Source organism: Schistocerca nitens, chromosome 11 (genome assembly GCF_023898315.1).
Source record: "Schistocerca nitens isolate TAMUIC-IGC-003100 chromosome 11, iqSchNite1.1, whole genome shotgun sequence".
Taxonomy (NCBI): Eukaryota; Metazoa; Arthropoda; class Insecta; order Orthoptera; family Acrididae; genus Schistocerca; species Schistocerca nitens.
The window spans coordinates 149,394,748-149,416,429 of NC_064624.1; the positions used below are offsets into that span (position 1 = coordinate 149,394,748).

Consider the following 21,682-nt stretch of genomic DNA (forward strand, 5'->3'; position numbering starts at 1 on the left):
CTCGTTGCACCTCCTGTCATTCGCTGGGCGCGTGCAGCCTTCGACACTAGCGGAGGACGCATCTTGTCCCTGGTGTCCAGCGGAGGGCCTGTGCGGGGTGTGGCAGTGTCGTGCTGGAGGGCGCCACTGGTAGCGATGCGGGCTTCCTCGCCTCGCCTCGCCTCGCCTCGCCTCACACACCGGGTGTGTGCGTAGTTTGCAGTGCATTCACACCATTCCTATCCCTGTCCCCGTCCCGACTTGTCCCGACTTTGCTCGACTGCCGCTCGCTGCCGCTCGGGTCGTGGTCCATATGACAGCGCAAGCACGACAAACGTCTGCGGGACGAGACGAGACGAGACGAGACGACTAAGGGACAGATTCGTGATTACAAATCAAGTTTGGAACTCTACACTCCTACACAACAAAAGGCGGTGACGTATTTCAGAAATCACCTGCCGATTCGTACCGTTTTGTCGTTTTCAAAGCCTTCCTGGCAAACTTGGTTAGCACATTCTCCCTCAAACTGAGTTAATTACTGCATTTTCGTACCATTGCAGTAGTTTAAAAGGCTTAAGGAAGCATCTTTGTCACAACAGAAAGGTGGTTTGAAAATTGGGCTGGTAGGGGTAGCGAAATAAAACAAAAAAAAAAAGGAGGGAAGCCAACAGCACCCGGGTTTCCCAGGCGGTCACCCATCCAAGTACTAACCGGGCCCAATGATGCTTAACTTCGGTGATCGGACGAGAACCGGTGTATTCATCGTGGTATGGCCGTTGGCACTCATGTAACGTAGGAGCACGGCAGAATTCGCGTTCGGCTTCTCTCCCAACACACAAAATGTTAGTTTTCGGCCGCATTTGACGAAAGCACTTCCTTCCGCAACAGCCAGTTCCTCGAGGACGGCGCGGGGGACGCGCCCGGCGTCCCAGCAGAGCGACGGCCGAATTAGCGGGCGCACCGCCGCGTGTGTGAGACGCACTGCTGCTCGTTGCACCTCCTGTCATTCGCTGGGCGCGTGCAGCCTTCGACACTAGCGGAGGACGCATCTTGTCCCTGGTGTCCAGCGGAGGGCCTGTGCGGGGTGTGGCAGTGTCGTGCTGGAGGGCGCCACTGGTAGCGATGCGGGCTTCCTCGCCTCGCCTCGCCTCGCCTCGCCTCACACACCGGGTGTGTGCGTAGTTTGCAGTGCATTCACACCATTCCTATCCCTGTCCCCGTCCCGACTTGTCCCGACTTTGCTCGACTGCCGCTCGCTGCCGCTCGGGTCGTGGTCCATATGACAGCGCAAGCACGACAAACGTCTGCGGGACGAGACGAGACGAGACGAGACGACTAAGGGACAGATTCGTGATTACAAATCAAGTTTGGAACTCTACACTCCTACACAACAAAAGGCGGTGACGTATTTCAGAAATCACCTGCCGATTCGTACCGTTTTGTCGTTTTCAAAGCCTTCCTGGCAAACTTGGTTAGCACATTCTCCCTCAAACTGAGTTAATTACTGCATTTTCGTACCATTGCAGTAGTTTAAAAGGCTTAAGGAAGCATCTTTGTCACAACAGAAAGGTGGTTTGAAAATTGGGCTGGTAGGGGTAGCGAAATAAAACAAAAAAAAAAAGGAGGGAAGCCAACAGCACCCGGGTTTCCCAGGCGGTCACCCATCCAAGTACTAACCGGGCCCAATGATGCTTAACTTCGGTGATCGGACGAGAACCGGTGTATTCATCGTGGTATGGCCGTTGGCACTCATGTAACGTAGGAGCACGGCAGAATTCGCGTTCGGCTTCTCTCCCAACACACAAAATGTTAGTTTTCGGCCGCATTTGACGAAAGCACTTCCTTCCGCAACAGCCAGTTCCTCGAGGACGGCGCGGGGGACGCGCCCGGCGTCCCAGCAGAGCGACGGCCGAATTAGCGGGCGCACCGCCGCGTGTGTGAGACGCACTGCTGCTCGTTGCACCTCCTGTCATTCGCTGGGCGCGTGCAGCCTTCGACACTAGCGGAGGACGCATCTTGTCCCTGGTGTCCAGCGGAGGGCCTGTGCGGGGTGTGGCAGTGTCGTGCTGGAGGGCGCCACTGGTAGCGATGCGGGCTTCCTCGCCTCGCCTCGCCTCGCCTCGCCTCACACACCGGGTGTGTGCGTAGTTTGCAGTGCATTCACACCATTCCTATCCCTGTCCCCGTCCCGACTTGTCCCGACTTTGCTCGACTGCCGCTCGCTGCCGCTCGGGTCGTGGTCCATATGACAGCGCAAGCACGACAAACGTCTGCGGGACGAGACGAGACGAGACGAGACGACTAAGGGACAGATTCGTGATTACAAATCAAGTTTGGAACTCTACACTCCTACACAACAAAAGGCGGTGACGTATTTCAGAAATCACCTGCCGATTCGTACCGTTTTGTCGTTTTCAAAGCCTTCCTGGCAAACTTGGTTAGCACATTCTCCCTCAAACTGAGTTAATTACTGCATTTTCGTACCATTGCAGTAGTTTAAAAGGCTTAAGGAAGCATCTTTGTCACAACAGAAAGGTGGTTTGAAAATTGGGCTGGTAGGGGTAGCGAAATAAAACAAAAAAAAAAAGGAGGGAAGCCAACAGCACCCGGGTTTCCCAGGCGGTCACCCATCCAAGTACTAACCGGGCCCAATGATGCTTAACTTCGGTGATCGGACGAGAACCGGTGTATTCATCGTGGTATGGCCGTTGGCACTCATGTAACGTAGGAGCACGGCAGAATTCGCGTTCGGCTTCTCTCCCAACACACAAAATGTTAGTTTTCGGCCGCATTTGACGAAAGCACTTCCTTCCGCAACAGCCAGTTCCTCGAGGACGGCGCGGGGGACGCGCCCGGCGTCCCAGCAGAGCGACGGCCGAATTAGCGGGCGCACCGCCGCGTGTGTGAGACGCACTGCTGCTCGTTGCACCTCCTGTCATTCGCTGGGCGCGTGCAGCCTTCGACACTAGCGGAGGACGCATCTTGTCCCTGGTGTCCAGCGGAGGGCCTGTGCGGGGTGTGGCAGTGTCGTGCTGGAGGGCGCCACTGGTAGCGATGCGGGCTTCCTCGCCTCGCCTCGCCTCGCCTCGCCTCACACACCGGGTGTGTGCGTAGTTTGCAGTGCATTCACACCATTCCTATCCCTGTCCCCGTCCCGACTTGTCCCGACTTTGCTCGACTGCCGCTCGCTGCCGCTCGGGTCGTGGTCCATATGACAGCGCAAGCACGACAAACGTCTGCGGGACGAGACGAGACGAGACGAGACGACTAAGGGACAGATTCGTGATTACAAATCAAGTTTGGAACTCTACACTCCTACACAACAAAAGGCGGTGACGTATTTCAGAAATCACCTGCCGATTCGTACCGTTTTGTCGTTTTCAAAGCCTTCCTGGCAAACTTGGTTAGCACATTCTCCCTCAAACTGAGTTAATTACTGCATTTTCGTACCATTGCAGTAGTTTAAAAGGCTTAAGGAAGCATCTTTGTCACAACAGAAAGGTGGTTTGAAAATTGGGCTGGTAGGGGTAGCGAAATAAAACAAAAAAAAAAAGGAGGGAAGCCAACAGCACCCGGGTTTCCCAGGCGGTCACCCATCCAAGTACTAACCGGGCCCAATGATGCTTAACTTCGGTGATCGGACGAGAACCGGTGTATTCATCGTGGTATGGCCGTTGGCACTCATGTAACGTAGGAGCACGGCAGAATTCGCGTTCGGCTTCTCTCCCAACACACAAAATGTTAGTTTTCGGCCGCATTTGACGAAAGCACTTCCTTCCGCAACAGCCAGTTCCTCGAGGACGGCGCGGGGGACGCGCCCGGCGTCCCAGCAGAGCGACGGCCGAATTAGCGGGCGCACCGCCGCGTGTGTGAGACGCACTGCTGCTCGTTGCACCTCCTGTCATTCGCTGGGCGCGTGCAGCCTTCGACACTAGCGGAGGACGCATCTTGTCCCTGGTGTCCAGCGGAGGGCCTGTGCGGGGTGTGGCAGTGTCGTGCTGGAGGGCGCCACTGGTAGCGATGCGGGCTTCCTCGCCTCGCCTCGCCTCGCCTCGCCTCACACACCGGGTGTGTGCGTAGTTTGCAGTGCATTCACACCATTCCTATCCCTGTCCCCGTCCCGACTTGTCCCGACTTTGCTCGACTGCCGCTCGCTGCCGCTCGGGTCGTGGTCCATATGACAGCGCAAGCACGACAAACGTCTGCGGGACGAGACGAGACGAGACGAGACGACTAAGGGACAGATTCGTGATTACAAATCAAGTTTGGAACTCTACACTCCTACACAACAAAAGGCGGTGACGTATTTCAGAAATCACCTGCCGATTCGTACCGTTTTGTCGTTTTCAAAGCCTTCCTGGCAAACTTGGTTAGCACATTCTCCCTCAAACTGAGTTAATTACTGCATTTTCGTACCATTGCAGTAGTTTAAAAGGCTTAAGGAAGCATCTTTGTCACAACAGAAAGGTGGTTTGAAAATTGGGCTGGTAGGGGTAGCGAAATAAAACAAAAAAAAAAAGGAGGGAAGCCAACAGCACCCGGGTTTCCCAGGCGGTCACCCATCCAAGTACTAACCGGGCCCAATGATGCTTAACTTCGGTGATCGGACGAGAACCGGTGTATTCATCGTGGTATGGCCGTTGGCACTCATGTAACGTAGGAGCACGGCAGAATTCGCGTTCGGCTTCTCTCCCAACACACAAAATGTTAGTTTTCGGCCGCATTTGACGAAAGCACTTCCTTCCGCAACAGCCAGTTCCTCGAGGACGGCGCGGGGGACGCGCCCGGCGTCCCAGCAGAGCGACGGCCGAATTAGCGGGCGCACCGCCGCGTGTGTGAGACGCACTGCTGCTCGTTGCACCTCCTGTCATTCGCTGGGCGCGTGCAGCCTTCGACACTAGCGGAGGACGCATCTTGTCCCTGGTGTCCAGCGGAGGGCCTGTGCGGGGTGTGGCAGTGTCGTGCTGGAGGGCGCCACTGGTAGCGATGCGGGCTTCCTCGCCTCGCCTCGCCTCGCCTCGCCTCACACACCGGGTGTGTGCGTAGTTTGCAGTGCATTCACACCATTCCTATCCCTGTCCCCGTCCCGACTTGTCCCGACTTTGCTCGACTGCCGCTCGCTGCCGCTCGGGTCGTGGTCCATATGACAGCGCAAGCACGACAAACGTCTGCGGGACGAGACGAGACGAGACGAGACGACTAAGGGACAGATTCGTGATTACAAATCAAGTTTGGAACTCTACACTCCTACACAACAAAAGGCGGTGACGTATTTCAGAAATCACCTGCCGATTCGTACCGTTTTGTCGTTTTCAAAGCCTTCCTGGCAAACTTGGTTAGCACATTCTCCCTCAAACTGAGTTAATTACTGCATTTTCGTACCATTGCAGTAGTTTAAAAGGCTTAAGGAAGCATCTTTGTCACAACAGAAAGGTGGTTTGAAAATTGGGCTGGTAGGGGTAGCGAAATAAAACAAAAAAAAAAAGGAGGGAAGCCAACAGCACCCGGGTTTCCCAGGCGGTCACCCATCCAAGTACTAACCGGGCCCAATGATGCTTAACTTCGGTGATCGGACGAGAACCGGTGTATTCATCGTGGTATGGCCGTTGGCACTCATGTAACGTAGGAGCACGGCAGAATTCGCGTTCGGCTTCTCTCCCAACACACAAAATGTTAGTTTTCGGCCGCATTTGACGAAAGCACTTCCTTCCGCAACAGCCAGTTCCTCGAGGACGGCGCGGGGGACGCGCCCGGCGTCCCAGCAGAGCGACGGCCGAATTAGCGGGCGCACCGCCGCGTGTGTGAGACGCACTGCTGCTCGTTTCGTTGCACCTCCTGTCATTCGCTGGGCGCGTGCAGCCTTCGACACTAGCGGAGGACGCATCTTGTCCCTGGTGTCCAGCGGAGGGCCTGTGCGGGGTGTGGCAGTGTCGTGCTGGAGGGCGCCACTGGTAGCGATGCGGGCTTCCTCGCCTCGCCTCGCCTCGCCTCGCCTCGCCTCACACACCGGGTGTGTGCGTAGTTTGCAGTGCATTCACACCATTCCTATCCCTGTCCCCGTCCCGACTTGTCCCGACTTTGCTCGACTGCCGCTCGCTGCCGCTCGGGTCGTGGTCCATATGACAGCGCAAGCACGACAAACGTCTGCGGGACGAGACGAGACGAGACGAGACGACTAAGGGACAGATTCGTGATTACAAATCAAGTTTGGAACTCTACACTCCTACACAACAAAAGGCGGTGACGTATTTCAGAAATCACCTGCCGATTCGTACCGTTTTGTCGTTTTCAAAGCCTTCCTGGCAAACTTGGTTAGCACATTCTCCCTCAAACTGAGTTAATTACTGCATTTTCGTACCATTGCAGTAGTTTAAAAGGCTTAAGGAAGCATCTTTGTCACAACAGAAAGGTGGTTTGAAAATTGGGCTGGTAGGGGTAGCGACATAAAACAAAAAAAAAAAGGAGGGAAGCCAACAGCACCCGGGTTTCCCAGGCGGTCACCCATCCAAGTACTAACCGGGCCCAATGATGCTTAACTTCGGTGATCGGACGAGAACCGGTGTATTCATCGTGGTATGGCCGTTGGCACTCATGTAACGTAGGAGCACGGCAGAATTCGCGTTCGGCTTCTCTCCCAACACACAAAATGTTAGTTTTCGGCCGCATTTGACGAAAGCACTTCCTTCCGCAACAGCCAGTTCCTCGAGGACGGCGCGGGGGGCGCGCCCGGCGTCCCAGCAGAGCGACGGCCGAATTAGCGGGCGCACCGCCGCGTGTGTGAGACGCACTGCTGCTCGTTGCACCTCCTGTCATTCGCTGGGCGCGTGCAGCCTTCGACACTAGCGGAGGACGCATCTTGTCCCTGGTGTCCAGCGGAGGGCCTGTGCGGGGTGTGGCAGTGTCGTGCTGGAGGGCGCCACTGGTAGCGATGCGGGCTTCCTCGCCTCGCCTCGCCTCGCCTCGCCTCGCCTCACACACCGGGTGTGTGCGTAGTTTGCAGTGCATTCACACCATTCCTATCCCTGTCCCCGTCCCGACTTGTCCCGACTTTGCTCGACTGCCGCTCGCTGCCGCTCGGGTCGTGGTCCATATGACAGCGCAAGCACGACAAACGTCTGCGGGACGAGACGAGACGAGACGAGACGACTAAGGGACAGATTCGTGATTACAAATCAAGTTTGGAACTCTACACTCCTACACAACAAAAGGCGGTGACGTATTTCAGAAATCACCTGCCGATTCGTACCGTTTTGTCGTTTTCAAAGCCTTCCTGGCAAACTTGGTTAGCACATTCTCCCTCAAACTGAGTTAATTACTGCATTTTCGTACCATTGCAGTAGTTTAAAAGGCTTAAGGAAGCATCTTTGTCACAACAGAAAGGTGGTTTGAAAATTGGGCTGGTAGGGGTAGCGACATAAAACAAAAAAAAAAAGGAGGGAAGCCAACAGCACCCGGGTTTCCCAGGCGGTCACCCATCCAAGTACTAACCGGGCCCAATGATGCTTAACTTCGGTGATCGGACGAGAACCGGTGTATTCATCGTGGTATGGCCGTTGGCACTCATGTAACGTAGGAGCACGGCAGAATTCGCGTTCGGCTTCTCTCCCAACACACAAAATGTTAGTTTTCGGCCGCATTTGACGAAAGCACTTCCTTCCGCAACAGCCAGTTCCTCGAGGACGGCGCGGGGGGCGCGCCCGGCGTCCCAGCAGAGCGACGGCCGAATTAGCGGGCGCACCGCCGCGTGTGTGAGACGCACTGCTGCTCGTTGCACCTCCTGTCATTCGCTGGGCGCGTGCAGCCTTCGACACTAGCGGAGGACGCATCTTGTCCCTGGTGTCCAGCGGAGGGCCTGTGCGGGGTGTGGCAGTGTCGTGCTGGAGGGCGCCACTGGTAGCGATGCGGGCTTCCTCGCCTCGCCTCGCCTCGCCTCGCCTCACACACCGGGTGTGTGCGTAGTTTGCAGTGCATTCACACCATTCCTATCCCTGTCCCCGTCCCGACTTGTCCCGACTTTGCTCGACTGCCGCTCGCTGCCGCTCGGGTCGTGGTCCATATGACAGCGCAAGCACGACAAACGTCTGCGGGACGAGACGAGACGAGACGAGACGACTAAGGGACAGATTCGTGATTACAAATCAAGTTTGGAACTCTACACTCCTACACAACAAAAGGCGGTGACGTATTTCAGAAATCACCTGCCGATTCGTACCGTTTTGTCGTTTTCAAAGCCTTCCTGGCAAACTTGGTTAGCACATTCTCCCTCAAACTGAGTTAATTACTGCATTTTCGTACCATTGCAGTAGTTTAAAAGGCTTAAGGAAGCATCTTTGTCACAACAGAAAGGTGGTTTGAAAATTGGGCTGGTAGGGGTAGCGACATAAAACAAAAAAAAAAAGGAGGGAAGCCAACAGCACCCGGGTTTCCCAGGCGGTCACCCATCCAAGTACTAACCGGGCCCAATGATGCTTAACTTCGGTGATCGGACGAGAACCGGTGTATTCATCGTGGTATGGCCGTTGGCACTCATGTAACGTAGGAGCACGGCAGAATTCGCGTTCGGCTTCTCTCCCAACACACAAAATGTTAGTTTTCGGCCGCATTTGACGAAAGCACTTCCTTCCGCAACAGCCAGTTCCTCGAGGACGGCGCGGGGGGCGCGCCCGGCGTCCCAGCAGAGCGACGGCCGAATTAGCGGGCGCACCGCCGCGTGTGTGAGACGCACTGCTGCTCGTTGCACCTCCTGTCATTCGCTGGGCGCGTGCAGCCTTCGACACTAGCGGAGGACGCATCTTGTCCCTGGTGTCCAGCGGAGGGCCTGTGCGGGGTGTGGCAGTGTCGTGCTGGAGGGCGCCACTGGTAGCGATGCGGGCTTCCTCGCCTCGCCTCGCCTCGCCTCGCCTCGCCTCACACACCGGGTGTGTGCGTAGTTTGCAGTGCATTCACACCATTCCTATCCCTGTCCCCGTCCCGACTTGTCCCGACTTTGCTCGACTGCCGCTCGCTGCCGCTCGGGTCGTGGTCCATATGACAGCGCAAGCACGACAAACGTCTGCGGGACGAGACGAGACGAGACGAGACGACTAAGGGACAGATTCGTGATTACAAATCAAGTTTGGAACTCTACACTCCTACACAACAAAAGGCGGTGACGTATTTCAGAAATCACCTGCCGATTCGTACCGTTTTGTCGTTTTCAAAGCCTTCCTGGCAAACTTGGTTAGCACATTCTCCCTCAAACTGAGTTAATTACTGCATTTTCGTACCATTGCAGTAGTTTAAAAGGCTTAAGGAAGCATCTTTGTCACAACAGAAAGGTGGTTTGAAAATTGGGCTGGTAGGGGTAGCGAAATAAAACAAAAAAAAAAAGGAGGGAAGCCAACAGCACCCGGGTTTCCCAGGCGGTCACCCATCCAAGTACTAACCGGGCCCAATGATGCTTAACTTCGGTGATCGGACGAGAACCGGTGTATTCATCGTGGTATGGCCGTTGGCACTCATGTAACGTAGGAGCACGGCAGAATTCGCGTTCGGCTTCTCTCCCAACACACAAAATGTTAGTTTTCGGCCGCATTTGACGAAAGCACTTCCTTCCGCAACAGCCAGTTCCTCGAGGACGGCGCGGGGGGCGCGCCCGGCGTCCCAGCAGAGCGACGGCCGAATTAGCGGGCGCACCGCCGCGTGTGTGAGACGCACTGCTGCTCGTTGCACCTCCTGTCATTCGCTGGGCGCGTGCAGCCTTCGACACTAGCGGAGGACGCATCTTGTCCCTGGTGTCCAGCGGAGGGCCTGTGCGGGGTGTGGCAGTGTCGTGCTGGAGGGCGCCACTGGTAGCGATGCGGGCTTCCTCGCCTCGCCTCGCCTCGCCTCGCCTCACACACCGGGTGTGTGCGTAGTTTGCAGTGCATTCACACCATTCCTATCCCTGTCCCCGTCCCGACTTGTCCCGACTTTGCTCGACTGCCGCTCGCTGCCGCTCGGGTCGTGGTCCATATGACAGCGCAAGCACGACAAACGTCTGCGGGACGAGACGAGACGAGACGAGACGACTAAGGGACAGATTCGTGATTACAAATCAAGTTTGGAACTCTACACTCCTACACAACAAAAGGCGGTGACGTATTTCAGAAATCACCTGCCGATTCGTACCGTTTTGTCGTTTTCAAAGCCTTCCTGGCAAACTTGGTTAGCACATTCTCCCTCAAACTGAGTTAATTACTGCATTTTCGTACCATTGCAGTAGTTTAAAAGGCTTAAGGAAGCATCTTTGTCACAACAGAAAGGTGGTTTGAAAATTGGGCTGGTAGGGGTAGCGACATAAAACAAAAAAAAAAAGGAGGGAAGCCAACAGCACCCGGGTTTCCCAGGCGGTCACCCATCCAAGTACTAACCGGGCCCAATGATGCTTAACTTCGGTGATCGGACGAGAACCGGTGTATTCATCGTGGTATGGCCGTTGGCACTCATGTAACGTAGGAGCACGGCAGAATTCGCGTTCGGCTTCTCTCCCAACACACAAAATGTTAGTTTTCGGCCGCATTTGACGAAAGCACTTCCTTCCGCAACAGCCAGTTCCTCGAGGACGGCGCGGGGGGCGCGCCCGGCGTCCCAGCAGAGCGACGGCCGAATTAGCGGGCGCACCGCCGCGTGTGTGAGACGCACTGCTGCTCGTTGCACCTCCTGTCATTCGCTGGGCGCGTGCAGCCTTCGACACTAGCGGAGGACGCATCTTGTCCCTGGTGTCCAGCGGAGGGCCTGTGCGGGGTGTGGCAGTGTCGTGCTGGAGGGCGCCACTGGTAGCGATGCGGGCTTCCTCGCCTCGCCTCGCCTCGCCTCGCCTCGCCTCACACACCGGGTGTGTGCGTAGTTTGCAGTGCATTCACACCATTCCTATCCCTGTCCCCGTCCCGACTTGTCCCGACTTTGCTCGACTGCCGCTCGCTGCCGCTCGGGTCGTGGTCCATATGACAGCGCAAGCACGACAAACGTCTGCGGGACGAGACGAGACGAGACGAGACGACTAAGGGACAGATTCGTGATTACAAATCAAGTTTGGAACTCTACACTCCTACACAACAAAAGGCGGTGACGTATTTCAGAAATCACCTGCCGATTCGTACCGTTTTGTCGTTTTCAAAGCCTTCCTGGCAAACTTGGTTAGCACATTCTCCCTCAAACTGAGTTAATTACTGCATTTTCGTACCATTGCAGTAGTTTAAAAGGCTTAAGGAAGCATCTTTGTCACAACAGAAAGGTGGTTTGAAAATTGGGCTGGTAGGGGTAGCGAAATAAAACAAAAAAAAAAAGGAGGGAAGCCAACAGCACCCGGGTTTCCCAGGCGGTCACCCATCCAAGTACTAACCGGGCCCAATGATGCTTAACTTCGGTGATCGGACGAGAACCGGTGTATTCATCGTGGTATGGCCGTTGGCACTCATGTAACGTAGGAGCACGGCAGAATTCGCGTTCGGCTTCTCTCCCAACACACAAAATGTTAGTTTTCGGCCGCATTTGACGAAAGCACTTCCTTCCGCAACAGCCAGTTCCTCGAGGACGGCGCGGGGGACGCGCCCGGCGTCCCAGCAGAGCGACGGCCGAATTAGCGGGCGCACCGCCGCGTGTGTGAGACGCACTGCTGCTCGTTGCACCTCCTGTCATTCGCTGGGCGCGTGCAGCCTTCGACACTAGCGGAGGACGCATCTTGTCCCTGGTGTCCAGCGGAGGGCCTGTGCGGGGTGTGGCAGTGTCGTGCTGGAGGGCGCCACTGGTAGCGATGCGGGCTTCCTCGCCTCGCCTCGCCTCGCCTCGCCTCACACACCGGGTGTGTGCGTAGTTTGCAGTGCATTCACACCATTCCTATCCCTGTCCCCGTCCCGACTTGTCCCGACTTTGCTCGACTGCCGCTCGCTGCCGCTCGGGTCGTGGTCCATATGACAGCGCAAGCACGACAAACGTCTGCGGGACGAGACGAGACGAGACGAGACGACTAAGGGACAGATTCGTGATTACAAATCAAGTTTGGAACTCTACACTCCTACACAACAAAAGGCGGTGACGTATTTCAGAAATCACCTGCCGATTCGTACCGTTTTGTCGTTTTCAAAGCCTTCCTGGCAAACTTGGTTAGCACATTCTCCCTCAAACTGAGTTAATTACTGCATTTTCGTACCATTGCAGTAGTTTAAAAGGCTTAAGGAAGCATCTTTGTCACAACAGAAAGGTGGTTTGAAAATTGGGCTGGTAGGGGTAGCGAAATAAAACAAAAAAAAAAAGGAGGGAAGCCAACAGCACCCGGGTTTCCCAGGCGGTCACCCATCCAAGTACTAACCGGGCCCAATGATGCTTAACTTCGGTGATCGGACGAGAACCGGTGTATTCATCGTGGTATGGCCGTTGGCACTCATGTAACGTAGGAGCACGGCAGAATTCGCGTTCGGCTTCTCTCCCAACACACAAAATGTTAGTTTTCGGCCGCATTTGACGAAAGCACTTCCTTCCGCAACAGCCAGTTCCTCGAGGACGGCGCGGGGGACGCGCCCGGCGTCCCAGCAGAGCGACGGCCGAATTAGCGGGCGCACCGCCGCGTGTGTGAGACGCACTGCTGCTCGTTGCACCTCCTGTCATTCGCTGGGCGCGTGCAGCCTTCGACACTAGCGGAGGACGCATCTTGTCCCTGGTGTCCAGCGGAGGGCCTGTGCGGGGTGTGGCAGTGTCGTGCTGGAGGGCGCCACTGGTAGCGATGCGGGCTTCCTCGCCTCGCCTCGCCTCGCCTCGCCTCACACACCGGGTGTGTGCGTAGTTTGCAGTGCATTCACACCATTCCTATCCCTGTCCCCGTCCCGACTTGTCCCGACTTTGCTCGACTGCCGCTCGCTGCCGCTCGGGTCGTGGTCCATATGACAGCGCAAGCACGACAAACGTCTGCGGGACGAGACGAGACGAGACGAGACGACTAAGGGACAGATTCGTGATTACAAATCAAGTTTGGAACTCTACACTCCTACACAACAAAAGGCGGTGACGTATTTCAGAAATCACCTGCCGATTCGTACCGTTTTGTCGTTTTCAAAGCCTTCCTGGCAAACTTGGTTAGCACATTCTCCCTCAAACTGAGTTAATTACTGCATTTTCGTACCATTGCAGTAGTTTAAAAGGCTTAAGGAAGCATCTTTGTCACAACAGAAAGGTGGTTTGAAAATTGGGCTGGTAGGGGTAGCGACATAAAACAAAAAAAAAAAGGAGGGAAGCCAACAGCACCCGGGTTTCCCAGGCGGTCACCCATCCAAGTACTAACCGGGCCCAATGATGCTTAACTTCGGTGATCGGACGAGAACCGGTGTATTCATCGTGGTATGGCCGTTGGCACTCATGTAACGTAGGAGCACGGCAGAATTCGCGTTCGGCTTCTCTCCCAACACACAAAATGTTAGTTTTCGGCCGCATTTGACGAAAGCACTTCCTTCCGCAACAGCCAGTTCCTCGAGGACGGCGCGGGGGGCGCGCCCGGCGTCCCAGCAGAGCGACGGCCGAATTAGCGGGCGCACCGCCGCGTGTGTGAGACGCACTGCTGCTCGTTGCACCTCCTGTCATTCGCTGGGCGCGTGCAGCCTTCGACACTAGCGGAGGACGCATCTTGTCCCTGGTGTCCAGCGGAGGGCCTGTGCGGGGTGTGGCAGTGTCGTGCTGGAGGGCGCCACTGGTAGCGATGCGGGCTTCCTCGCCTCGCCTCGCCTCGCCTCGCCTCGCCTCACACACCGGGTGTGTGCGTAGTTTGCAGTGCATTCACACCATTCCTATCCCTGTCCCCGTCCCGACTTGTCCCGACTTTGCTCGACTGCCGCTCGCTGCCGCTCGGGTCGTGGTCCATATGACAGCGCAAGCACGACAAACGTCTGCGGGACGAGACGAGACGAGACGAGACGACTAAGGGACAGATTCGTGATTACAAATCAAGTTTGGAACTCTACACTCCTACACAACAAAAGGCGGTGACGTATTTCAGAAATCACCTGCCGATTCGTACCGTTTTGTCGTTTTCAAAGCCTTCCTGGCAAACTTGGTTAGCACATTCTCCCTCAAACTGAGTTAATTACTGCATTTTCGTACCATTGCAGTAGTTTAAAAGGCTTAAGGAAGCATCTTTGTCACAACAGAAAGGTGGTTTGAAAATTGGGCTGGTAGGGGTAGCGACATAAAACAAAAAAAAAAAGGAGGGAAGCCAACAGCACCCGGGTTTCCCAGGCGGTCACCCATCCAAGTACTAACCGGGCCCAATGATGCTTAACTTCGGTGATCGGACGAGAACCGGTGTATTCATCGTGGTATGGCCGTTGGCACTCATGTAACGTAGGAGCACGGCAGAATTCGCGTTCGGCTTCTCTCCCAACACACAAAATGTTAGTTTTCGGCCGCATTTGACGAAAGCACTTCCTTCCGCAACAGCCAGTTCCTCGAGGACGGCGCGGGGGGCGCGCCCGGCGTCCCAGCAGAGCGACGGCCGAATTAGCGGGCGCACCGCCGCGTGTGTGAGACGCACTGCTGCTCGTTGCACCTCCTGTCATTCGCTGGGCGCGTGCAGCCTTCGACACTAGCGGAGGACGCATCTTGTCCCTGGTGTCCAGCGGAGGGCCTGTGCGGGGTGTGGCAGTGTCGTGCTGGAGGGCGCCACTGGTAGCGATGCGGGCTTCCTCGCCTCGCCTCGCCTCGCCTCGCCTCGCCTCACACACCGGGTGTGTGCGTAGTTTGCAGTGCATTCACACCATTCCTATCCCTGTCCCCGTCCCGACTTGTCCCGACTTTGCTCGACTGCCGCTCGCTGCCGCTCGGGTCGTGGTCCATATGACAGCGCAAGCACGACAAACGTCTGCGGGACGAGACGAGACGAGACGAGACGACTAAGGGACAGATTCGTGATTACAAATCAAGTTTGGAACTCTACACTCCTACACAACAAAAGGCGGTGACGTATTTCAGAAATCACCTGCCGATTCGTACCGTTTTGTCGTTTTCAAAGCCTTCCTGGCAAACTTGGTTAGCACATTCTCCCTCAAACTGAGTTAATTACTGCATTTTCGTACCATTGCAGTAGTTTAAAAGGCTTAAGGAAGCATCTTTGTCACAACAGAAAGGTGGTTTGAAAATTGGGCTGGTAGGGGTAGCGAAATAAAACAAAAAAAAAAAGGAGGGAAGCCAACAGCACCCGGGTTTCCCAGGCGGTCACCCATCCAAGTACTAACCGGGCCCAATGATGCTTAACTTCGGTGATCGGACGAGAACCGGTGTATTCATCGTGGTATGGCCGTTGGCACTCATGTAACGTAGGAGCACGGCAGAATTCGCGTTCGGCTTCTCTCCCAACACACAAAATGTTAGTTTTCGGCCGCATTTGACGAAAGCACTTCCTTCCGCAACAGCCAGTTCCTCGAGGACGGCGCGGGGGGCGCGCCCGGCGTCCCAGCAGAGCGACGGCCGAATTAGCGGGCGCACCGCCGCGTGTGTGAGACGCACTGCTGCTCGTTGCACCTCCTGTCATTCGCTGGGCGCGTGCAGCCTTCGACACTAGCGGAGGACGCATCTTGTCCCTGGTGTCCAGCGGAGGGCCTGTGCGGGGTGTGGCAGTGTCGTGCTGGAGGGCGCCACTGGTAGCGATGCGGGCTTCCTCGCCTCGCCTCGCCTCGCCTCGCCTCACACACCGGGTGTGTGCGTAGTTTGCAGTGCATTCACACCATTCCTATCCCTGTCCCCGTCCCGACTTGTCCCGACTTTGCTCGACTGCCGCTCGCTGCCGCTCGGGTCGTGGTCCATATGACAGCGCAAGCACGACAAACGTCTGCGGGACGAGACGAGACGAGACGAGACGACTAAGGGACAGATTCGTGATTACAAATCAAGTTTGGAACTCTACACTCCTACACAACAAAAGGCGGTGACGTATTTCAGAAATCACCTGCCGATTCGTACCGTTTTGTCGTTTTCAAAGCCTTCCTGGCAAACTTGGTTAGCACATTCTCCCTCAAACTGAGTTAATTACTGCATTTTCGTACCATTGCAGTAGTTTAAAAGGCTTAAGGAAGCATCTTTGTCACAACAGAAAGGTGGTTTGAAAATTGGGCTGGTAGGGGTAGCGACATAAAACAAAAAAAAAAAGGAGGGAAGCCAACAGCACCCGGGTTTCCCAGGCGGTCACCCATCCAAGTACTAACCGGGCCCAATGATGCTTAACTTCGGTGATCGGACGAGAACCGGTGTATTCATCGTGGTATGGCCGTTGGCACTCATGTAACGTAGGAGCACGGCAGAATTCGCGTTCGGCTTCTCTCCCAACACACAAAATGTTAGTTTTCGGCCGCATTTGACGAAAGCACTTCCTTCCGCAACAGCCAGTTCCTCGAGGACGGCGCGGGGGGCGCGCCCGGCGTCCCAGCAGAGCGACGGCCGAATTAGCGGGCGCACCGCCGCGTGTGTGAGACGCACTGCTGCTCGTTGCACCTCCTGTCATTCGCTGGGCGCGTGCAGCCTTCGACACTAGCGGAGGACGCATCTTGTCCCTGGTGTCCAGCGGAGGGCCTGTGCGGGGTGTGGCAGTGTCGTGCTGGAGGGCGCCACTGGTAGCGATGCGGGCTTCCTCGCCTCGCCTCGCCTCGCCTCGCCTCGCCTCACACACCGGGTGTGTGCGTAGTTTGCAGTGCATTCACACCATTCCTATCCCTGTCCCCGTCCCGACTTGTCCCGACTTTGCTCGACTGCCGCTCGCTGCCGCTCGGGTCGTGGTCCATATGACAGCGCAAGCACGACAAACGTCTGCGGGACGAGACGAGACGAGACGAGACGACTAAGGGACAGATTCGTGATTACAAATCAAGTTTGGAACTCTACACTCCTACACAACAAAAGGCGGTGACGTATTTCAGAAATCACCTGCCGATTCGTACCGTTTTGTCGTTTTCAAAGCCTTCCTGGCAAACTTGGTTAGCACATTCTCCCTCAAACTGAGTTAATTACTGCATTTTCGTACCATTGCAGTAGTTTAAAAGGCTTAAGGAAGCATCTTTGTCACAACAGAAAGGTGGTTTGAAAATTGGGCTGGTAGGGGTAGCGAAATAAAACAAAAAAAAAAAGGAGGGAAGCCAACAGCACCCGGGTTTCCCAGGCGGTCACCCATCCAAGTACTAACCGGGCCCAATGATGCTTAACTTCGGTGATCGGACGAGAACCGGTGTATTCATCGTGGTATGGCCGTTGGCACTCATGTAACGTAGGAGCACGGCAGAATTCGCGTTCGGCTTCTCTCCCAACACACAAAATGTTAGTTTTCGGCCGCATTTGACGAAAGCACTTCCTTCCGCAACAGCCAGTTCCTCGAGGACGGCGCGGGGGACGCGCCCGGCGTCCCAGCAGAGCGACGGCCGAATTAGCGGGCGCACCGCCGCGTGTGTGAGACGCACTGCTGCTCGTTGCACCTCCTGTCATTCGCTGGGCGCGTGCAGCCTTCGACACTAGCGGAGGACGCATCTTGTCCCTGGTGTCCAGCGGAGGGCCTGTGCGGGGTGTGGCAGTGTCGTGCTGGAGGGCGCCACTGGTAGCGATGCGGGCTTCCTCGCCTCGCCTCGCCTCGCCTCGCCTCACACACCGGGTGTGTGCGTAGTTTGCAGTGCATTCACACCATTCCTATCCCTGTCCCCGTCCCGACTTGTCCCGACTTTGCTCGACTGCCGCTCGCTGCCGCTCGGGTCGTGGTCCATATGACAGCGCAAGCACGACAAACGTCTGCGGGACGAGACGAGACGAGACGAGACGACTAAGGGACAGATTCGTGATTACAAATCAAGTTTGGAACTCTACACTCCTACACAACAAAAGGCGGTGACGTATTTCAGAAATCACCTGCCGATTCGTACCGTTTTGTCGTTTTCAAAGCCTTCCTGGCAAACTTGGTTAGCACATTCTCCCTCAAACTGAGTTAATTACTGCATTTTCGTACCATTGCAGTAGTTTAAAAGGCTTAAGGAAGCATCTTTGTCACAACAGAAAGGTGGTTTGAAAATTGGGCTGGTAGGGGTAGCGAAATAAAACAAAAAAAAAAAGGAGGGAAGCCAACAGCACCCGGGTTTCCCAGGCGGTCACCCATCCAAGTACTAACCGGGCCCAATGATGCTTAACTTCGGTGATCGGACGAGAACCGGTGTATTCATCGTGGTATGGCCGTTGGCACTCATGTAACGTAGGAGCACGGCAGAATTCGCGTTCGGCTTCTCTCCCAACACACAAAATGTTAGTTTTCGGCCGCATTTGACGAAAGCACTTCCTTCCGCAACAGCCAGTTCCTCGAGGACGGCGCGGGGGACGCGCCCGGCGTCCCAGCAGAGCGACGGCCGAATTAGCGGGCGCACCGCCGCGTGTGTGAGACGCACTGCTGCTCGTTGCACCTCCTGTCATTCGCTGGGCGCGTGCAGCCTTCGACACTAGCGGAGGACGCATCTTGTCCCTGGTGTCCAGCGGAGGGCCTGTGCGGGGTGTGGCAGTGTCGTGCTGGAGGGCGCCACTGGTAGCGATGCGGGCTTCCTCGCCTCGCCTCGCCTCGCCTCGCCTCACACACCGGGTGTGTGCGTAGTTTGCAGTGCATTCACACCATTCCTATCCCTGTCCCCGTCCCGACTTGTCCCGACTTTGCTCGACTGCCGCTCGCTGCCGCTCGGGTCGTGGTCCATATGACAGCGCAAGCACGACAAACGTCTGCGGGACGAGACGAGACGAGACGAGACGACTAAGGGACAGATTCGTGATTACAAATCAAGTTTGGAACTCTACACTCCTACACAACAAAAGGCGGTGACGTATTTCAGAAATCACCTGCCGATTCGTACCGTTTTGTCGTTTTCAAAGCCTTCCTGGCAAACTTGGTTAGCACATTCTCCCTCAAACTGAGTTAATTACTGCATTTTCGTACCATTGCAGTAGTTTAAAAGGCTTAAGGAAGCATCTTTGTCACAACAGAAAGGTGGTTTGAAAATTGGGCTGGTAGGGGTAGCGACATAAAACAAAAAAAAAAAGGAGGGAAGCCAACAGCACCCGGGTTTCCCAGGCGGTCACCCATCCAAGTACTAACCGGGCCCAATGATGCTTAACTTCGGTGATCGGACGAGAACCGGTGTATTCATCGTGGTATGGCCGTTGGCACTCATGTAACGTAGGAGCACGGCAGAATTCGCGTTCGGCTTCTCTCCCAACACACAAAATGTTAGTTTTCGGCCGCATTTGACGAAAGCACTTCCTTCCGCAACAGCCAGTTCCTCGAGGACGGCGCGGGGGGCGCGCCCGGCGTCCCAGCAGAGCGACGGCCGAATTAGCGGGCGCACCGCCGCGTGTGTGAGACGCACTGCTGCTCGTTGCACCTCCTGTCATTCGCTGGGCGCGTGCAGCCTTCGACACTAGCGGAGGACGCATCTTGTCCCTGGTGTCCAGCGGAGGGCCTGTGCGGGGTGTGGCAGTGTCGTGCTGGAGGGCGCCACTGGTAGCGATGCGGGCTTCCTCGCCTCGCCTCGCCTCGCCTCGCCTCGCCTCACACACCGGGTGTGTGCGTAGTTTGCAGTGCATTCACACCATTCCTATCCCTGTCCCCGTCCCGACTTGTCCCGACTTTGCTCGACTGCCGCTCGCTGCCGCTCGGGTCGTGGTCCATATGACAGCGCAAGCACGACAAACGTCTGCGGGACGAGACGAGACGAGACGAGACGACTAAGGGACAGATTCGTGATTACAAATCAAGTTTGGAACTCTACACTCCTACACAACAAAAGGCGGTGACGTATTTCAGAAATCACCTGCCGATTCGTACCGTTTTGTCGTTTTCAAAGCCTTCCTGGCAAACTTGGTTAGCACATTCTCCCTCAAACTGAGTTAATTACTGCATTTTCGTACCATTGCAGTAGTTTAAAAGGCTTAAGGAAGCATCTTTGTCACAACAGAAAGGTGGTTTGAAAATTGGGCTGGTAGGGGTAGCGACATAAAACAAAAAAAAAAAGGAGGGAAGCCAACAGCACCCGGGTTTCCCAGGCGGTCACCCATCCAAGTACTAACCGGGCCCAATGATGCTTAACTTCGGTGATCGGACGAGAACCGGTGTATTCATCGTGGTATGGCCGTTGGCACTCATGTAACGTAGGAGCACGGCAGAATTCGCGTTCGGCTTCTCTCCCAACACACAAAATGTTAGTTTTCGGCCGCATTTGACGAAAGCACTTCCTTCCGCAACAGCCAGTTCCTCGAGGACGGCGCGGGGGGCGCGCCCGGCGTCCCAGCAGAGCGACGGCCGAATTAGCGGGCGCACCGCCGCGTGTGTGAGACGCACTGCTGCTCGTTGCACCTCCTGTCATTCGCTGGGCGCGTGCAGCCTTCGACACTAGCGGAGGACGCATCTTGTCCCTGGTGTCCAGCGGAGGGCCTGTGCGGGGTGTGGCAGTGTCGTGCTGGAGGGCGCCACTGGTAGCGATGCGGGCTTCCTCGCCTCGCCTCGCCTCGCCTCGCCTCGCCTCACACACCGGGTGTGTGCGTAGTTTGCAGTGCATTCACACCATTCCTATCCCTGTCCCCGTCCCGACTTGTCCCGACTTTGCTCGACTGCCGCTCGCTGCCGCTCGGGTCGTGGTCCATATGACAGCGCAAGCACGACAAACGTCTGCGGGACGAGACGAGACGAGACGAGACGACTAAGGGACAGATTCGTGATTACAAATCAAGTTTGGAACTCTACACTCCTACACAACAAAAGGCGGTGACGTATTTCAGAAATCACCTGCCGATTCGTACCGTTTTGTCGTTTTCAAAGCCTTCCTGGCAAACTTGGTTAGCACATTCTCCCTCAAACTGAGTTAATTACTGCATTTTCGTACCATTGCAGTAGTTTAAAAGGCTTAAGGAAGCATCTTTGTCACAACAGAAAGGTGGTTTGAAAATTGGGCTGGTAGGGGTAGCGAAATAAAACAAAAAAAAAAAGGAGGGAAGCCAACAGCACCCGGGTTTCCCAGGCGGTCACCCATCCAAGTACTAACCGGGCCCAATGATGCTTAACTTCGGTGATCGGACGAGAACCGGTGTATTCATCGTGGTATGGCCGTTGGCACTCATGTAACGTAGGAGCACGGCAGAATTCGCGTTCGGCTTCTCTCCCAACACACAAAATGTTAGTTTTCGGCCGCATTTGACGAAAGCACTTCCTTCCGCAACAGCCAGTTCCTCGAGGACGGCGCGGGGGGCGCGCCCGGCGTCCCAGCAGAGCGACGGCCGAATTAGCGGGCGCACCGCCGCGTGTGTGAGACGCACTGCTGCTCGTTGCACCTCCTGTCATTCGCTGGGCGCGTGCAGCCTTCGACACTAGCGGAGGACGCATCTTGTCCCTGGTGTCCAGCGGAGGGCCTGTGCGGGGTGTGGCAGTGTCGTGCTGGAGGGCGCCACTGGTAGCGATGCGGGCTTCCTCGCCTCGCCTCGCCTCGCCTCGCCTCGCCTCACACACCGGGTGTGTGCGTAGTTTGCAGTGCATTCACACCATTCCTATCCCTGTCCCCGTCCCGACTTGTCCCGACTTTGCTCGACTGCCGCTCGCTGCCGCTCGGGTCGTGGTCCATATGACAGCGCAAGCACGACAAACGTCTGCGGGACGAGACGAGACGAGACGAGACGACTAAGGGACAGATTCGTGATTACAAAT

At 55.9% G+C, this 21,682-nt stretch overlaps 22 non-coding genes across 22 annotated transcripts; all 22 read right to left on the reverse strand.

Annotated features, from left to right (window-relative positions):
* Positions 1-641: 641 nt before the first annotated feature.
* Positions 642-760, reverse strand: LOC126214374 (5S ribosomal RNA). The gene has a single exon (XR_007541839.1). It is a non-coding gene; the product is annotated as a 5S ribosomal RNA (ribosomal RNA).
* Positions 761-1,607: 847 nt separating this feature from the next.
* LOC126214375 (5S ribosomal RNA) lies at positions 1,608-1,726 on the reverse strand. Its single transcript, XR_007541840.1, has one exon. It is a non-coding gene; the product is annotated as a 5S ribosomal RNA (ribosomal RNA).
* An 847-nt stretch (positions 1,727-2,573) lies between these two features.
* On the reverse strand, positions 2,574-2,692 carry LOC126214376 (5S ribosomal RNA). Its single transcript, XR_007541841.1, has one exon. It is a non-coding gene; the product is annotated as a 5S ribosomal RNA (ribosomal RNA).
* Positions 2,693-3,539: 847 nt separating this feature from the next.
* On the reverse strand, positions 3,540-3,658 carry LOC126214377 (5S ribosomal RNA). Its single transcript, XR_007541842.1, has one exon. It is a non-coding gene; the product is annotated as a 5S ribosomal RNA (ribosomal RNA).
* Positions 3,659-4,505: 847 nt separating this feature from the next.
* On the reverse strand, positions 4,506-4,624 carry LOC126214379 (5S ribosomal RNA). Its single transcript, XR_007541844.1, has one exon. It is a non-coding gene; the product is annotated as a 5S ribosomal RNA (ribosomal RNA).
* An 847-nt stretch (positions 4,625-5,471) lies between these two features.
* Positions 5,472-5,590, reverse strand: LOC126214380 (5S ribosomal RNA). The gene has a single exon (XR_007541845.1). It is a non-coding gene; the product is annotated as a 5S ribosomal RNA (ribosomal RNA).
* Positions 5,591-6,447: 857 nt separating this feature from the next.
* Positions 6,448-6,566, reverse strand: LOC126214382 (5S ribosomal RNA). Its single transcript, XR_007541846.1, has one exon. It is a non-coding gene; the product is annotated as a 5S ribosomal RNA (ribosomal RNA).
* Positions 6,567-7,418: 852 nt separating this feature from the next.
* LOC126214383 (5S ribosomal RNA) lies at positions 7,419-7,537 on the reverse strand. Its single transcript, XR_007541847.1, has one exon. It is a non-coding gene; the product is annotated as a 5S ribosomal RNA (ribosomal RNA).
* An 847-nt stretch (positions 7,538-8,384) lies between these two features.
* On the reverse strand, positions 8,385-8,503 carry LOC126214384 (5S ribosomal RNA). The gene has a single exon (XR_007541848.1). It is a non-coding gene; the product is annotated as a 5S ribosomal RNA (ribosomal RNA).
* Positions 8,504-9,355: 852 nt separating this feature from the next.
* On the reverse strand, positions 9,356-9,474 carry LOC126214385 (5S ribosomal RNA). The gene has a single exon (XR_007541849.1). It is a non-coding gene; the product is annotated as a 5S ribosomal RNA (ribosomal RNA).
* An 847-nt stretch (positions 9,475-10,321) lies between these two features.
* On the reverse strand, positions 10,322-10,440 carry LOC126214386 (5S ribosomal RNA). Its single transcript, XR_007541850.1, has one exon. It is a non-coding gene; the product is annotated as a 5S ribosomal RNA (ribosomal RNA).
* Positions 10,441-11,292: 852 nt separating this feature from the next.
* On the reverse strand, positions 11,293-11,411 carry LOC126214387 (5S ribosomal RNA). Its single transcript, XR_007541851.1, has one exon. It is a non-coding gene; the product is annotated as a 5S ribosomal RNA (ribosomal RNA).
* An 847-nt stretch (positions 11,412-12,258) lies between these two features.
* Positions 12,259-12,377, reverse strand: LOC126214388 (5S ribosomal RNA). Its single transcript, XR_007541852.1, has one exon. It is a non-coding gene; the product is annotated as a 5S ribosomal RNA (ribosomal RNA).
* An 847-nt stretch (positions 12,378-13,224) lies between these two features.
* LOC126214389 (5S ribosomal RNA) lies at positions 13,225-13,343 on the reverse strand. Its single transcript, XR_007541853.1, has one exon. It is a non-coding gene; the product is annotated as a 5S ribosomal RNA (ribosomal RNA).
* An 852-nt stretch (positions 13,344-14,195) lies between these two features.
* LOC126214391 (5S ribosomal RNA) lies at positions 14,196-14,314 on the reverse strand. Its single transcript, XR_007541855.1, has one exon. It is a non-coding gene; the product is annotated as a 5S ribosomal RNA (ribosomal RNA).
* An 852-nt stretch (positions 14,315-15,166) lies between these two features.
* On the reverse strand, positions 15,167-15,285 carry LOC126214393 (5S ribosomal RNA). The gene has a single exon (XR_007541856.1). It is a non-coding gene; the product is annotated as a 5S ribosomal RNA (ribosomal RNA).
* An 847-nt stretch (positions 15,286-16,132) lies between these two features.
* Positions 16,133-16,251, reverse strand: LOC126214394 (5S ribosomal RNA). Its single transcript, XR_007541857.1, has one exon. It is a non-coding gene; the product is annotated as a 5S ribosomal RNA (ribosomal RNA).
* Positions 16,252-17,103: 852 nt separating this feature from the next.
* LOC126214395 (5S ribosomal RNA) lies at positions 17,104-17,222 on the reverse strand. Its single transcript, XR_007541858.1, has one exon. It is a non-coding gene; the product is annotated as a 5S ribosomal RNA (ribosomal RNA).
* Positions 17,223-18,069: 847 nt separating this feature from the next.
* On the reverse strand, positions 18,070-18,188 carry LOC126214396 (5S ribosomal RNA). The gene has a single exon (XR_007541859.1). It is a non-coding gene; the product is annotated as a 5S ribosomal RNA (ribosomal RNA).
* An 847-nt stretch (positions 18,189-19,035) lies between these two features.
* On the reverse strand, positions 19,036-19,154 carry LOC126214397 (5S ribosomal RNA). Its single transcript, XR_007541860.1, has one exon. It is a non-coding gene; the product is annotated as a 5S ribosomal RNA (ribosomal RNA).
* Positions 19,155-20,006: 852 nt separating this feature from the next.
* On the reverse strand, positions 20,007-20,125 carry LOC126214398 (5S ribosomal RNA). Its single transcript, XR_007541861.1, has one exon. It is a non-coding gene; the product is annotated as a 5S ribosomal RNA (ribosomal RNA).
* An 852-nt stretch (positions 20,126-20,977) lies between these two features.
* LOC126214399 (5S ribosomal RNA) lies at positions 20,978-21,096 on the reverse strand. Its single transcript, XR_007541862.1, has one exon. It is a non-coding gene; the product is annotated as a 5S ribosomal RNA (ribosomal RNA).
* Positions 21,097-21,682: the final 586 nt, after the last annotated feature.